This window comes from Pistacia vera, unplaced genomic scaffold, assembly GCF_008641045.1.
Source record: "Pistacia vera cultivar Batoury unplaced genomic scaffold, PisVer_v2 Contig543, whole genome shotgun sequence".
In the NCBI taxonomy this organism is placed as follows: domain Eukaryota; kingdom Viridiplantae; phylum Streptophyta; class Magnoliopsida; order Sapindales; family Anacardiaceae; genus Pistacia; species Pistacia vera.
The window spans coordinates 71884-86578 of NW_022196383.1; the positions used below are offsets into that span (position 1 = coordinate 71884).

The window sequence follows — 14695 nt, forward strand, 5'->3', positions numbered from 1 at the left end:
TATCATATTACAATTAACGTAAGAGCAATGTAAAACATTGTGGTTAGCCCATACTCGTTCCAATTTCCTTCAATCAATAAAGTCAATAGACTATGGTTGCAAACGAACCGAACGCCCCCATTTGAAAATCGTTCGATAAGCACAAGGGTTGTGAAATCGTGTTGGAACTCAAACAAATTCTGTGTTCGATTAACAAAATGAGGTTTGTGATCATTCGACTAAACGTTTGAATAACTTGTAAATACATGTTTGAATAACTCATTCGAATAAAAAATACACACCAAATTTGGGATGGGCAAGTTAGTTTGTTGGTTATTGGGTTTATGTATATAATTAAGCTATTATGTTATTAAATTTGTCATATTATTATCACTTAATTATACAATATGTTATATTCATCAATTTACCATATTATATTTGTTATTTATTAATTGAAATGCTATCTTATAAATTTAATTATTGATTACATTTGAAAAAATATAAAACTATTATGTTTTAAATTTGTTAGTTTATTTATCACTTGATGATACAATCATTATGTTATTAAATGTTGCTATGTATTATAATAATTTATTATTTATTAATTAAAATGTTATATACTTATATATCAATTATTGATACATCTAAAAAAAAAAAAATTCAAACATATTATATGTATAAAAAAACAAAAACATCTAATATTTATTATGATTTTATTATAAAAAATTCATCCAAACTAAACCAACATTATACAAAAAAGAAAAAAAAATATAAAAATGATATTAATGCAACTCGGACTAAGGACTTTAAAGTCAAAAGAATTATATTTTTAACACTAAGTTATAGAAAATCCTTAATAAACTTAGACCATATAAATATATATATAATATATATCATGTTTTCAAACATAAACAAACGAATAAGCGAATAAAGTGTTCGCCAAACGGATGGATCACTTGAATGTAATATGTTCGTGAACATAATCAAATCAATACCCCATGTTTGAACTCGATCGAACACATTATCAACGAACATCAAACTGTTCGTGAATAGTTTGTTATCGAGTCGAATCGAGCTGTATTGAACGAACATCAAGCTATTATTGAACGAACATCAAGTGTTCACGATAGCTCGGTTCGTTTACAACCCTATGGTAGACTAACGTAAATGGATGGTTAAGATTTAATTAGATGTGAAAATGATCTAAAATGTTAACGTTTTTATTTAATAAAAATTGGTAAGGAGAAGAGTTATAACTATAGACTATATAGTATACACTTAGTTATATATTAAATTAATTAATACATATTAGAATTGTTAAATAAAAAAATGTTTAGTCCATAACCAATATTAAAAGTTTCTCTCACAATTTTGATAGAAACTCTAAATTGATCAATTTATAATAAATCTTTTTACTTGTATGAAAACTCATAATTGATCAATTTATAAATGAATTTTTTTACTTGTTATGGGTTCCATCTACTCCTTTATGAATTGACAATTATGATCAATGTATAACGTATCAAAAGTTTTGAGAGAAGATTGTGACCCTAATTGTATTTACGTTATGAAAACGAGTTGCTGTGTGAAAAGCCAAGGCCCAAATGGAATCTTAAATCAATTGCCATAAATGGATAGGCAATTTAAATGGAAATGCCACGTAGACATAAAAACGTAGGGACCACGTAGTCGTCTTGATTATTGAAATAACAGTCGTAGAAGAAAACCCTCTCTCATTCTCAATACAAACACACAAAACATGACGTTTGCGTGCTCTCTCCATCAATAAAACAAACCGTTTTAGCCGACAAATGATAACCCAACTTCTCTTTAATTATTAATTATCATTACTAAAACTCCACACTTTATTCATCTTCACCTTCCTCTTTACTTTTCAACTTCATTCTTCAATAGCATGTCTTGGAGGCATTCCATTACGAACCAGACATGGCCGTTTATGGACGATGAAAATTACTTTATAGCTCCCGCTGAAAACGAGCTTAATGAATACGACATGGTTAAAACTTTCTTCCCTACCTTTCTTATCTTACTTTTCTTCAAATTTAGACCCAAGACGTCGTCCTATATTTAATTTTTTTAATCATTCTTTTGTTGAAGCAGCTGACGAAGGTGACTGATACCGGCGGCTCAAGCGCGGAGAGGCAAGGACATACAGGGGATTCCGTGGGGACAGTTTGAACATAACGAGGGAGAGTTACAGATTGACGAGGCTCAGCAGTACAAGAATTATGAGAACGTTCCTTCATCTGGTGAAGCTGTGGACAAGGTTTGTCAATTTTGTATGAATTTTTTTATTATTATTTTTGGTTTATCGGGAAGGTGAGAGAATTTAAATTTTTTGATTATGATTAATTTGTTGTTTTAGGAATGCAAACAAACGCAAAAAAGTGGAAACTATTATGAGTTTTTTCATAACACCAGATTGTAAGCTACTATTCTCATTTCCAGGTTTGTAAATTTTTTAAGTGCTATATTTTGTTACTTTTTAGCTGCATTTCAAGTTATTTAGAAAAATTTTGTACATTATTCATGTATTTGTTCATTTAATCACTGTTAAGTTTGCATTACCTCACTTCCGGTTCAGTTTTGTTAATGGCAGGGGTTAGTTATTGGCTATGTGGGTGTTTGATCTGTATGTGTTTATCCTTGTTGTAGGAAGATAGTTGCCCCCTTTCACTTTGTATCTCATAATATGTTAAACTTTGATCTTCAATTTCTTGGAAGTGGAATCTTGAGCTATTTAACCACAGCAATAATATAGTTAACACGGTTATTAATTTAGGTTTGTTTTGGAATGAAATAGTAGTGGGTGGAATGTCATTGGACAAGTTTTCACATGTGCTAACTCTGCCTTGAGTGTTACTTTTACTTTTGTGATTTTCTTTCTGATACCTTTGGCACCCAAGGAAAGCTGCAAAATAAGAAAAAACAATAAAAGTTTATTCTGATTGTGTGTGGCAAGCTTTTGTTCCCTGAAAATATTTCAGTTATACAGTTTATGTTGAAAAGCTCATGTAGGGGAGATTTTTAAAGTACTTCTCCCCTTAAGAGTATATAGTCATTGTGTATTATTTTTCTTTGATATCCGTAGTTTGGCAATATCTGATGTTGTTGTAATGGCTGAATTTGGTATTCTTTATATTTTTCATTGTTCGATAACTTTCTGTAATTGGTATGCAGCCAGGAACTTGGTCGGGCTACTTCGAAACATGATGTTTACCTCATGTCCAATTATTCAGTCAGCATTGGTCAACAGTGTCTTCCAATTTGTCGGAGATTCTCAATTTCGCAGGACATATAGCCCCTAATGAGGTATACAAATTACTTCGTTATCTTACCCATGTACACATAACGAATCCTATATTTAGAGCAAAAGGGTACACCTTTAGTTTTGCTATGGAGTAACTTATAGAACTGGAAAAAGTTCTTTGAAAGAAATTTCTTTCAAAGGAATTTTTCAATGTTTCAGTGAACGGGTTGAGTTCGAAAATTCTATATAAAAATATGGCATAATCTGGGGAGTAAATTGTATATTGATAGGCTTATGCTTAACAGTAGGCTTGTTTTAATCTTTTAGTATACATAATTTGAGTAATTCCTTCTGTTTCATACAGTAAATCTTGGGTGGATTCATCTCACTACATATAATTTTCTGAAGTAGTTTGTAACTTTAACTATTTGGCAATGTAGAAACATGCGGGGAGTTTATTAGAAGGTTTTACGCAAAAAGCAGTAAGCACTCTGGCAGTGAAGGAAATTTTATGGTGCAGGCGGTTTCCAAGGAGAGCTAATTTGCAAGGTGAAATGATTCATTTGCAGTTTTTTCCACAGCTTTAAACCCTATAAAGATATCTTGGTGAATATATATGTATACGTTTAGTTTTTGTGTTTCCTTTTTCTTTCTTGCAGATAAACAATGATCTTTGTTTATTTTCTTTCTCCTTCCTTTTGCTTTTTGTATTAAATTTTCGTCAAATGTTCTTAATATCAAAATCAAGCTTTAAAAGCCTTAGGGCTAACAACCATTTCTGACCTTTTTATGTTAACTTGAATATGCAATCTGAAGTTATACTAATGTGAATATCTTTTAATTATGTAATGACATATATTGACCGATCTGTAAATTTTTATACAAATATTTGGAAGTTTAAACTTTATTATGTTATAGTAAAAATAAAGTTGTTCATCCTCTATTCTTAAACATCTTATACAAACTACAACACTGAGTGTAATGTTAGTCTATTTGCTAACCATGCTTTATCTGCCATGACCCTTCCGACTGAAGGAAAGGTTATATGTCTTGAAATAAATGTGGGAGGAATATTCCAGTAATTTGGATCTAACAAATTTGAGGTTGGTTTTTTAAGGTAGTAAAGAAGCCTGGTTCCATTGAACCTGTAGTACATGACAGGTAAGAAGTCCTTTCATCCATAGGATTTTATTAATGAATGACATGATTGTCATCACAATTGCCCCTAGGAAGAGTTTTCAAGGATTGCATTGGAGAAATTTGGGGAAATTAAACTAGGCTATTGAAAAAACAGCTATTTTGGCAGAAGAAACAACTGATTTGTGTTAATGGAGACCAAACATAAGAAGTCTTAGGCCTCTAAAGAAATTGGCATCCTAGTGTTTCTAAGGTGTTCACTTGTCAAGTCGGTCCATTCAGGCAACAGAAGTGTCATGTTCTCAATTAGCCGCCAAGCATAATTGTTTTGACACCAAATATTCTCCATTTAGTGGAACAAGTATCACATGTGAATCAAATAATAAGTGATGAAAAGGTATAGGAGAGTGGTTCCAGACTTTGCAAGAAAATCTCGAACTCCTCTTGCACTTAAACTGTTCATGGTTTGAAGCATTGTGTGTGTCCAATTGTTTACCCTTTAACCCTGTCAGGCTAAGGTTTCTCTTATTGAGTATTCAGTTATATTTCTTTCTCTTCCTAACCTTTTGAGAGCTTTTTGACTGCATTAAACTGAGGTGACTAAAGAAATCAAATGAACTGTTAAAAGAATTAGTGAGTGAGAAAACTTTATTGTGAAGGAATGGGCATCAACTTTTCCTAGGTTGTCATTTGAAACTATTCTAGGTCTTCAAAATTGTTATTCTTTGCGATTAGGATTGTCCAGAATTTAGTTTGCATATTCAAATCTTTGTCAATCTTGGGAATCTGCACTAATGTAGCTGCATCTTGGACATATGAGTAGTGGAATTTTCTTGATTGTATAAATGGGGCTAACAGTTGAAATTTTTACTCTGGGGATACCCTTGTGTCAAGCGGACAAATAGGCAAGAAAGCTGAGGGGAACTTTAGGGAAAACATAAATTTTTAAACACTTTCAGCAACCTAAAGCTGCTTCTGCTGTTGGCATTTATCAATTGGACATGACAAGTTCAAGTCAAAAGTATAAATTTTACTTTGCTTCTTCAGTGAAACTTGTTATTGTAACTAGTAGTGCAGCTTGAAAAGCCGATAGTGGTTAATCGTTAAGATAATAGAGGTTCCTTTTGCAACTAAGATTCTATTGTATAAACAGTTTCGGGAATTATGATTATACTTCTATTAAAAAAAAAAAAAAAAAAATCATGATTATGCTTATAATTATCACTTGTATTTTATAACTTTTTCCTTAACTCTTGATTTTCTGGATTCTGCTCCATATATTATTTGAATGGAGTCCCTTTAGTTGTTATGGATTGCTATCTTCATTGCTTTCTTTGTGTGTGTGCAAAAGTTATTCGACATTTTAGTTGATAGAGTTGTTGTTTTTAAAATTAATTTATTTTCATTGCAGTTTTGTCATATATTAGTTGTATTGCTCTTGTTGTAATGGTATAATTACATTGATGACTGTGCTCTCTTGCTGCTTTTTTGTCCTGGTTCTTTTCATGATCTTTAAATATAATCATGTTAATATTCATTGTAGTTTACTGGCTGGGGTGTGGCTTATGTTGGATATGGCAGAAAGTTTTGTGCATTGGAATTATACAGACTTTTTTCATTTTATATTCCTTGCTTTTATAGATTTCTTTTATGTTTGACATTGATTTTATTTTACTGCTTCAGCGCTTGGATAAGCTTGGAGTAAGCTTTTGTACCGGATGACTTGTGATGATAATTCCATAACAAATGCTGTTGGAGATATATGACAGTGCGAGGTAGTTGATTATTCCTAATTATTTTGGAGGACTTGTTATCTCAATGGGATAGTGATCTAAAATCTGTTTGGCAGGGGTGGGACCCATTAATGGCATCCAACAATGACTTGGTGTAAGAGAATATGATATGGCGAGATTTCAGCTTTTAAATCACTAACCGTTTCCCTTGGCCAGTGAATGTAAGCTTTTTAAACTGCTTAGAGATATTACCTGTTTGATTATAACCATTCTAGTTCATTTCATTTATGTTGACCACCCATTTTTCAATTTGTATAAGGTTAGAACCTCAAAGGTTAAACTGCTTTGCCAGATAATATATCTAGTAGAAAGGTTTTAGGCAGCTGATTTCTTTAGATTTCAACCTGTAAATAGGAAATTGAGTTTAACTGAGTTTCTGCTTCAAATTTAAGATATGAGATGCTGGCATGATTGCTACCCACATGCTAGGATCTTACTATTCTCCCCATAATGTCATGGCTTTTTTCCTGTTTTCTGTTTGATTAACTGTAGATTATAGGGAAGAAAAGTAGACAAGTGTGATGTGAAGACATATGTGATTTTTTCAATCTCTGGAGGAGCTACTTTGTACTATTCTTCATTTGTTCCTGTGTGTTTTTGAGGGGTAAAATAAAAGGTTAAATGAAAACCCCACTATGTATGCAGTCGTATGATTTGGAAGTTGTGTACATAAAAAAAAAAAAAAGTTAGATTTCGTTTGTCAAGTTATGATTCTATGAATCAACAAAGGCTATGTTGTTGGTGGTAATTAGAGCTCTATGATCCTGGCATGATATCTTTTTCTCATGACTAACTCGTTTTGATGCACACATACATCAATGAGTCCTGATTGCAAGTTTTTGTTGTTGGAGATCACAAAGATGCATTGCTTATTGATTCACAAAATGGGAAGGTATGTTTCTTTCCTAATTGGATATTGGATTTGGCTTGATATAATTCAGATGCAAATTTCTTTATTTGAAGAAAAAATTTGGTGTTGATGAAATGACAAGTTGGAATTTATTGGTAAAATTCGTTCTTTACTATTGTTAATATAGTACTTATTTTGTTTTTATGAAAAAAAAATTCAATCTCAATCACTGAAACCATTTTCCTTTTCCTGCTGCATCTACTCTCCTCAGTCACTTTAATGGTTTGGTTTAGGAAGCATTCCCCTCGTTGGAATTTAGGGGCCATTCTTATAATAGCCTTAGTCATGAAATAGAAGGATGGTTTTTGTTTGAATTTATTTGCAGCCAGTTGAAGCTTTATGTATTTAATCGCTTCAAAATAACGCTGGCCAAATGAAATTTATCCAAATTTTTAACATTTGTTGTGCCTTGTGTCATTTTCTGAAGATTTTGGAAGCATACATTTCTGTCATTTATGACTTCCGTTTAGCAATGGAGATGTTTGGCAACATGAGTCTCACAGATGACATTTTGTTTTTTTAGCTTTTTATTAGTAGCTGAATTCCAACCTTATAAGCAATTATTTGAATAGACTTGTAAGGTGGATCGTGTAGTGTGTAGTTTTATTGACCATGAGAATCTCTTGTTTGATGATTTCAACTGTTGCCACAGTGGTTGGTCACCAGGATTACTCTTTGCATCTTCATGGCACCCAGATGGACGCATTTTTGCACAGGGAATCAGGATAAGACCTGCCGAGTATGGGATATAAGGAAGCTGTCTGTGCCAGTTGCAACTTAAAGGAAACTTAGGGGCCATCCGATCAGTTCGCTTCTCATTGGATGGACAGTTCATGGTCGTTGCCGAACCTGCAGACTTTGTGCATGTGTATAGTACCAAGGGAGATTTCAAAATGCAGCAAGAGATAGATTTCTTCGGTGAGATATCGGGAGTATCTCTTAGTCCAGATGACGAGTCTTTTTTATAGGAATATGGGACAGGACTTATGCTAGTTTACTTCAGTATAATAAGAGGCACATATGGATATCTTGATTCTTATTTGTAATTTTGATGATATAAGCGATCCTCTCTTACTTTTACTTTTACCCGTCCTTTTTTTTTACATCATCCTTTGCATTTGTAAGGCAGTTGTTTGAAATCAAAGTTGTTTGTAGAAATAAGTTAATTTTTGTTATAACTTTGAATATATGGGTTAATTACATTTCCAGGGTTTTGTTAGCGAAAAAGTAATGTGTCCCGAAAAATTAATGTGATCTGAATAATGCTAATCCAGTAATTGGCATATATTACGCTAATCAATGCCAAAATATGAATAATGCTTGATATTATTAGAAATGCTCTGAAAATGTCATATTTGTAAAACAGAAACATGGACGAAGTCTCCAATGAATGTGGAAAGAACTGGAATTCATTGTTAAGTGAATCATATTTTACACTGTGATTTTGCATTGAATTTTTATAGGATTTATGATACTTTCATACAATTTGGGTCATAATTGCTACCTAATTATATTAATTTGTCTTTGCAAGTCTAAACGAGATTTGAGCATAAATGACAGTTTTGAACGTAAATGTGTAACTTGAGCTTGCAAACTTGGAATGACCTGAATTTAGAAGCTTTGGAAAGCTAAGAAGAAGAGCTACAACTTTCATGTTTTGGGTTTTCCTAATTCTGATTGGACAAGGGTGGAAACTTGGTTTGAAATCGTGAAAAGTACATTGGAACTGAGAAAAAAATGTCTTTGGACGTGCTTCAATATTTCTGCCATAACTTGAGCTGTAGACCTCAGATTGGGCTGATTCCTGAACGACCAGAAGGATAATTTAAAGGGCTACAATTCATATGTTAACACTTTTCCAGATTCAGACTCTATCATGCTCATATTTGGCCTGAAAGTCATTGTCGCGGCGAAACCTGCATCAGATGTAAAAATAAAACGATGCGTTTTGGCTTGCTAGGGCTTGATCCTTAAGTGAGAGAGGTATAAATTAGAGCGAAAAGGAAGAGAAAAGAGTCTTGGTTCGTCATTTGGGAGGCAGCTCATGGAAGGAGAAGATTATGAAGATTTGAGCTTCAAATTAGAGAAGATTCTCCATCTTTTGCTTGTTTTTCAATGATGAATCTTGATTCAGTTTATTTTTGTTCTTTTATTTCGTTTTGAGTATGAACTGAGTTGTTTAGCTAGGGTTTGATGTAACCTTGATACAATGATTCAAATTTATATGAATGATTTACTTTGAGTTAATTTTTGATTAGTGTGTTATCTCTTTGCTTCATGACTTTTGGATGTTTGATCATCATTCAAATGTGTGCTGTTACAATGAGACTGAGAAGTGATTTGTGATTGTGCCTCTTGGGATAAATATCGTAGATTAAGCAAACATCAACAATAATTATGAAATACAATCTTTAAATAATAAATATATTAAGTAGTTTGGTGCAATACAAGTGGCATAGCCAAAAAGAAATTGAAAACGTGCATAAATTGATTTGTATAAAGCATGAACATTTTTCGTGAGGGGCCCGTTTGGATAGGGGCAATATTAGATAACTGGGGTAATATTTTTTAAATTGAGCAGATGACGAAGTTTAGAGCATTTGGTCCAAATTAGCCTTATATTTGTTAATATTTACAAAACACCCAATTCACTCATGCAAACCCTTTTGTCCTTACTTTTTAAATTTTTCGGACGACATTGTCCTTGTTATTTTCATTATTTACAGAAATGCCATGAAATGTTGTTGTACCCAGATTTGGTCACCACCGCCAGCCGCCGTTGACTGTCGAAAGTCACCATAATGGTGTATGACTAGTCGTATATGGTCGGTCGTGCGCTAGTGAGGCCCTTTCTGGTCGTTTCACAACTAAAGACCTGGCCATTCACGGTCAGATCTGTGGCATTGTCAACGTCACAACTAGATCTGTGGCACTGTCGGTGGCTACTGGCGGTGGTGGCTGGGGTGGGTAGGGGTGCTTTTGGTTGCTAGGGTGTTTTTGCTAAATCTGAAAAGTAAGGGGTTAAAAAAAAGGTTCAAAAAATAATAGTAAAAAAATACTATTATATTAATATTTAAAAATGAGGACAATTTGGTAATCTATATAACATTCCCACCCATTTATCCTCCCAACCAAATATATTATTCACCAATTTATTTGAAAAACCAAACACAGTTTTTAAACATTCTTAGTAATCTTCAAGGTAATCTTTCTTTCCGTTAATATAATATCTCCCTATAATAAAACATTATATGATCCAAACACCCCCGGGGGGTTTAGTTGGTAATCAAACGTGAATGTTAATTAATAATAGTTTTTCACTTGTTAAGTACTTATACGAAACCTAAAAGACAAATTAATTAATTAAATTTAAGGAATTAGTCAAAATTAGAGGCTTTAGTCGGCTAGGAATGTTGATGTGCTCATTCATTTTTGAAATAAATTCCATCACCATCACCTAACTTTTTTAGGTATTATAATTCAATGGTCGTCCTGAAATTAATTTATTATGTTAACATTCCATCACCTCACAAAATGATAAAATATTCCGAAATTAAACTTTGGTAATAAAATAAAATGAAGACTAAACCAGTAACTTGCAATTTAAAGACGATAATTGATCCTTTAATTTAGAATGCGTCAACTATGCTTTATTTTTATAATTGGATTTCTTAAATAAAAAAATAAAAGATATGATAACTAAGAGTCAAATAATAAAAATAATTAACTAAATTACATACCACAAATTACTAAGACTCGTAATTATAATTATATAAAATTAGTCATAAATGGTAGCTTGCATGAAATATGGTAATTATTACTGAAAAATATATAATTTTGCTGCTGTGAATAATTGATATGTTTCTTTAAACTATAAATCGTCTCATCAGTTATATTTTTAAAAATATTAATTAATAGATTTTGTGATTATAAATAATTTTAATTTGCTTTTGTTGTTGTTGAACAGCTTGTAGTAAGTCATACTTCACCTAAAATAGCCACGTATTTTAGTAGGCGTATTATTGCGTCTATCATTCATGGACTATAATTTAATACAAACAATAAAAAAATGTAACTAAACTAAATTAATAGGAACAAGATTCAAGAGGTGAACTTGTAAGCAGTGACGGATCCAGGATTTTTGTCGAGGGAGGGCCTCCGCGGCTCCGTTATTATTTGTTAAACAATTAGTAAAAACTTTAAAAATAAAATCATGAAACCTTAAGCAAAGAAAATAATACAATATCAAGAACCTAAGAAAAAAGAATGCAACAACGTAATACTTTCCTATTTGAATAAATTCATGAAAAGCAAAAATTTGAGTAAATGAGTTAAGTAAACCTTGAGCAAAACCTTCTTCTAATTTTTTTTTTTTTTTTTTTTTTTTGTTTCTAAAGATTATAATATAAATTTTCATGACTTTAACCAGACCTAACCTAAACTAAAGTCAACCAAAATTTAAATAAAGTCAACATTGCATTGACTTTTAATATGAATGAATAAAAATAAAAAAAATTCTTGATATAAACATAGATAGTAACTTAGATTTATTTATTTATTTTGAGTAGCAGGATGGTAACGTTTTAAAATATAGTTAAAGTTTTAATTTGGGAAAACAAGTTCATTCTTAGACACAAAACACAAAATAAACTCACAAGATCCATGTCTTTTCCTCTCAAATTAGAATAAAAAACCTAAAAAAAAAAAAAAAAAAAAAGAGCACGATTTGACCCTAAAATAAACTAAATTGAAATGAGTAATACACATACCTAAAACTGATAAAATAGAAAACAGAACTAATTGTGACATCTTGAGTAGTGAAAGCTTCAACAATTTCAGTCTTAAAAGTTTTAAGATTGAATAGCATGAGGAAGAGAACGAGAGAATGAGAGAGTAAAAAATTTTGGGGATAAAATTATAAAAAGCAGGTGGAGCCAGAAGAAGAGTGGAGAGAGTTTTAAACTTTTAATATGATGTGGGCTTGGAAAATATATATTAATAACAAGTTTTTTGTGGGTCTAAATATATGTATAATAATTTTCGTTTTTTTTAAATTCGAGGATGGTCTGGGTATATATGTTAATAACAATTTTTGTGGGTCTATATACTAATAATTTTTCTTTAAAACTTGAGGATAGGCCTGGGTCTACCCTCAAAAGGGCTAAATCCGCCCTTGCTTGTAAGGGGTTAGTCAGTAAGTTAAAAGAGGTTGGCTTCTTTCTTTGAGTTTCTATAATCAAATATTGAGGTTACATACTACAATAATATTATGACTTATTTGGTCCTTTGGACTTGTAGAATTTTTAATGGACCTTGAGGATTATTTGAGTTATATGTAAGCTGGTCCGGATACGCCGGTTAACTTTCAGGTTTTTAAGTTCAATGATCCATAAGTTATAAAATGGATCATTAATATTTTTGTAATAGACAAATATTTGTGAAAAAATAATTTAACATAGAATCTCATATACAACTCAATCTCAAATGAAAATCAAGTTGAAACTGAAAAAAAGAAACAAAAGAATCATTGTGTTTAATTGCGACAAATTACAAAATTTCATAAAATCATATAACTATTGATGATATAAGCCTTGATTGATTGTTTCATCACACAAGAGCATAATCCTCACAATATCATATTACAATTAATCGTAAGAGCAATGTAAAACATTGTGGTTAGCCCATACTCGTTCCAATTTCCTTCAATCAATAAAGTCAATAGACTATGGTTGCAAACGAACCGAACGCCCCCATTTGAAAATCGTTCGATAAGCACAAAGGGTTGTTCGAAATCGTGTTGGAACTCAAACAAATTCTGTGTTCGATTAACAAAATGAGCTGTTTGTGATCATTCGACTAATCGTTTGAATAACTTGTAAATACATGTTTGAATAACTCATTCGAATAAAAAATACACACCAAATTTGGGATGGGCAAGTTAGTTTGTTGGTTATTGGGTTTATGTATATAATTAAGCTATTATGTTATTAAATTTGTCATATTATATATCACTTAATTATACAATATGTTATATTCATCAATTTACCATATTATATTTGTTATTTATTAATTGAAATGCTATCTTATAATATTTAATTATTGATTACATTTGAAAAAATATAAAACTATTATGTTATTAAATTTGTTATGTTATTTATCACTTGATGATACAATCTATTATGTTATTAAATTTGTCATGCTATGTATTATAATAATTTATTATTTATTAATTAAAATGTTATATACTTATATATTCAATTATTGATGACATCTAAAAAAAAAAAAATTCAAACATATTATATGTATAAAAAAACAAAAACATCATAATATTTTATTATTGATTATTATTATAAAAAATTCATCCAAACTAAACCAAACATTATACAAAAAAGAAAAAAAAATATAAATATGATATTAATGCAACTCGGACTAAGGACTTTAAAGTCAAAAGAATTATATTTTTAACACTAAGTCATAGAAAATCCTTAATAAACTTAGTACCATATAAATATATATAATAATATATATCATGTTTTCAAACATAAACAAACGAATAAGCGAATAAAGTGTTCGCAAACGGATGGATCACTTGAATGTAATATGTTCGTGAACATAATCAAATCAATACCCCATGTTTGAACTCGTATCGAACACATTATCAAACGAACATCAAACTGTTCGTGAATAGTTTGTTATCGAGTCGAATCGAGCTGTTATTGAACGAACATCAAGCTATTATTGAACGAACATCAAGCTGTTCACGGATAGCTCGGTTCGTTTACAACCCTATGGTAGACTAACGTAAATGGATGGTTAAGATTTAATTAGATGTGAAAATGAATCTAAAATGTTAACGTTTTTATTTAATAAAAATTGGTAAGGAGAAGAGTTATAATCTATAGACTATATAGTATACACTATAGTTATATATTAAATTAATTAATACATATTAGAATTGTTAAATAAATAATGTTTAGTCCATAACTCAATATTAAAAGTTTCTCTCACAATTTTTGATATGAAAACTCATAATTGATCAATTTATAAATAAATCTTTTTTACTTGTTATGAAAACTCATAATTGATCAATTTATAAATGAATTTTTTTACTTGTTATGGGTTCCATCTACTCCTTTATGAATTGATCAATTATGATCAATGTATAACGTATCAAAAGTTTTGAGAGAAGATTGTGACCCTAATTTATGTATTTACGTTATGAAAACGAGTTGCTGTGTGAAAAGCCAAGGCCCAAATGGAATCTTAAATCAATTGCCATAAATGGATAGGCAATTTAAATGGAAATGCCACGTAGACATAAAAACGTAGGGACCACGTAGTCGTCTTGATTATTGAAATAACAGTCGTAGAAGAAAACCTTCTCTCTCATTCTCAATTACAAACACACAAAAACATGACGTTTGCGTGCTCTCTCCATCAATAAAACAAACCGTTTTAGCCGACAAATGATAAACCCAACTCTCTCCTTTAANTTGTGACCTGAATTATGTATTTACGTTATTAAAACGAGTTCCTGTGTGAAAAGCCAAGGCCCAAATGGAATCTTCAATCAATTGCCATGAATGGATAAGCAATTTAAATGGA

General features: G+C 31.1%; 1 pseudogene; it reads left to right on the forward strand.

Moving 5' to 3' along the window:
* The first annotated feature begins 1936 nt into the window (after positions 1 to 1936).
* Positions 1937 to 8136, forward strand: LOC116107629 (annotated as a pseudogene).
* Positions 8137 to 14695: the final 6559 nt, after the last annotated feature.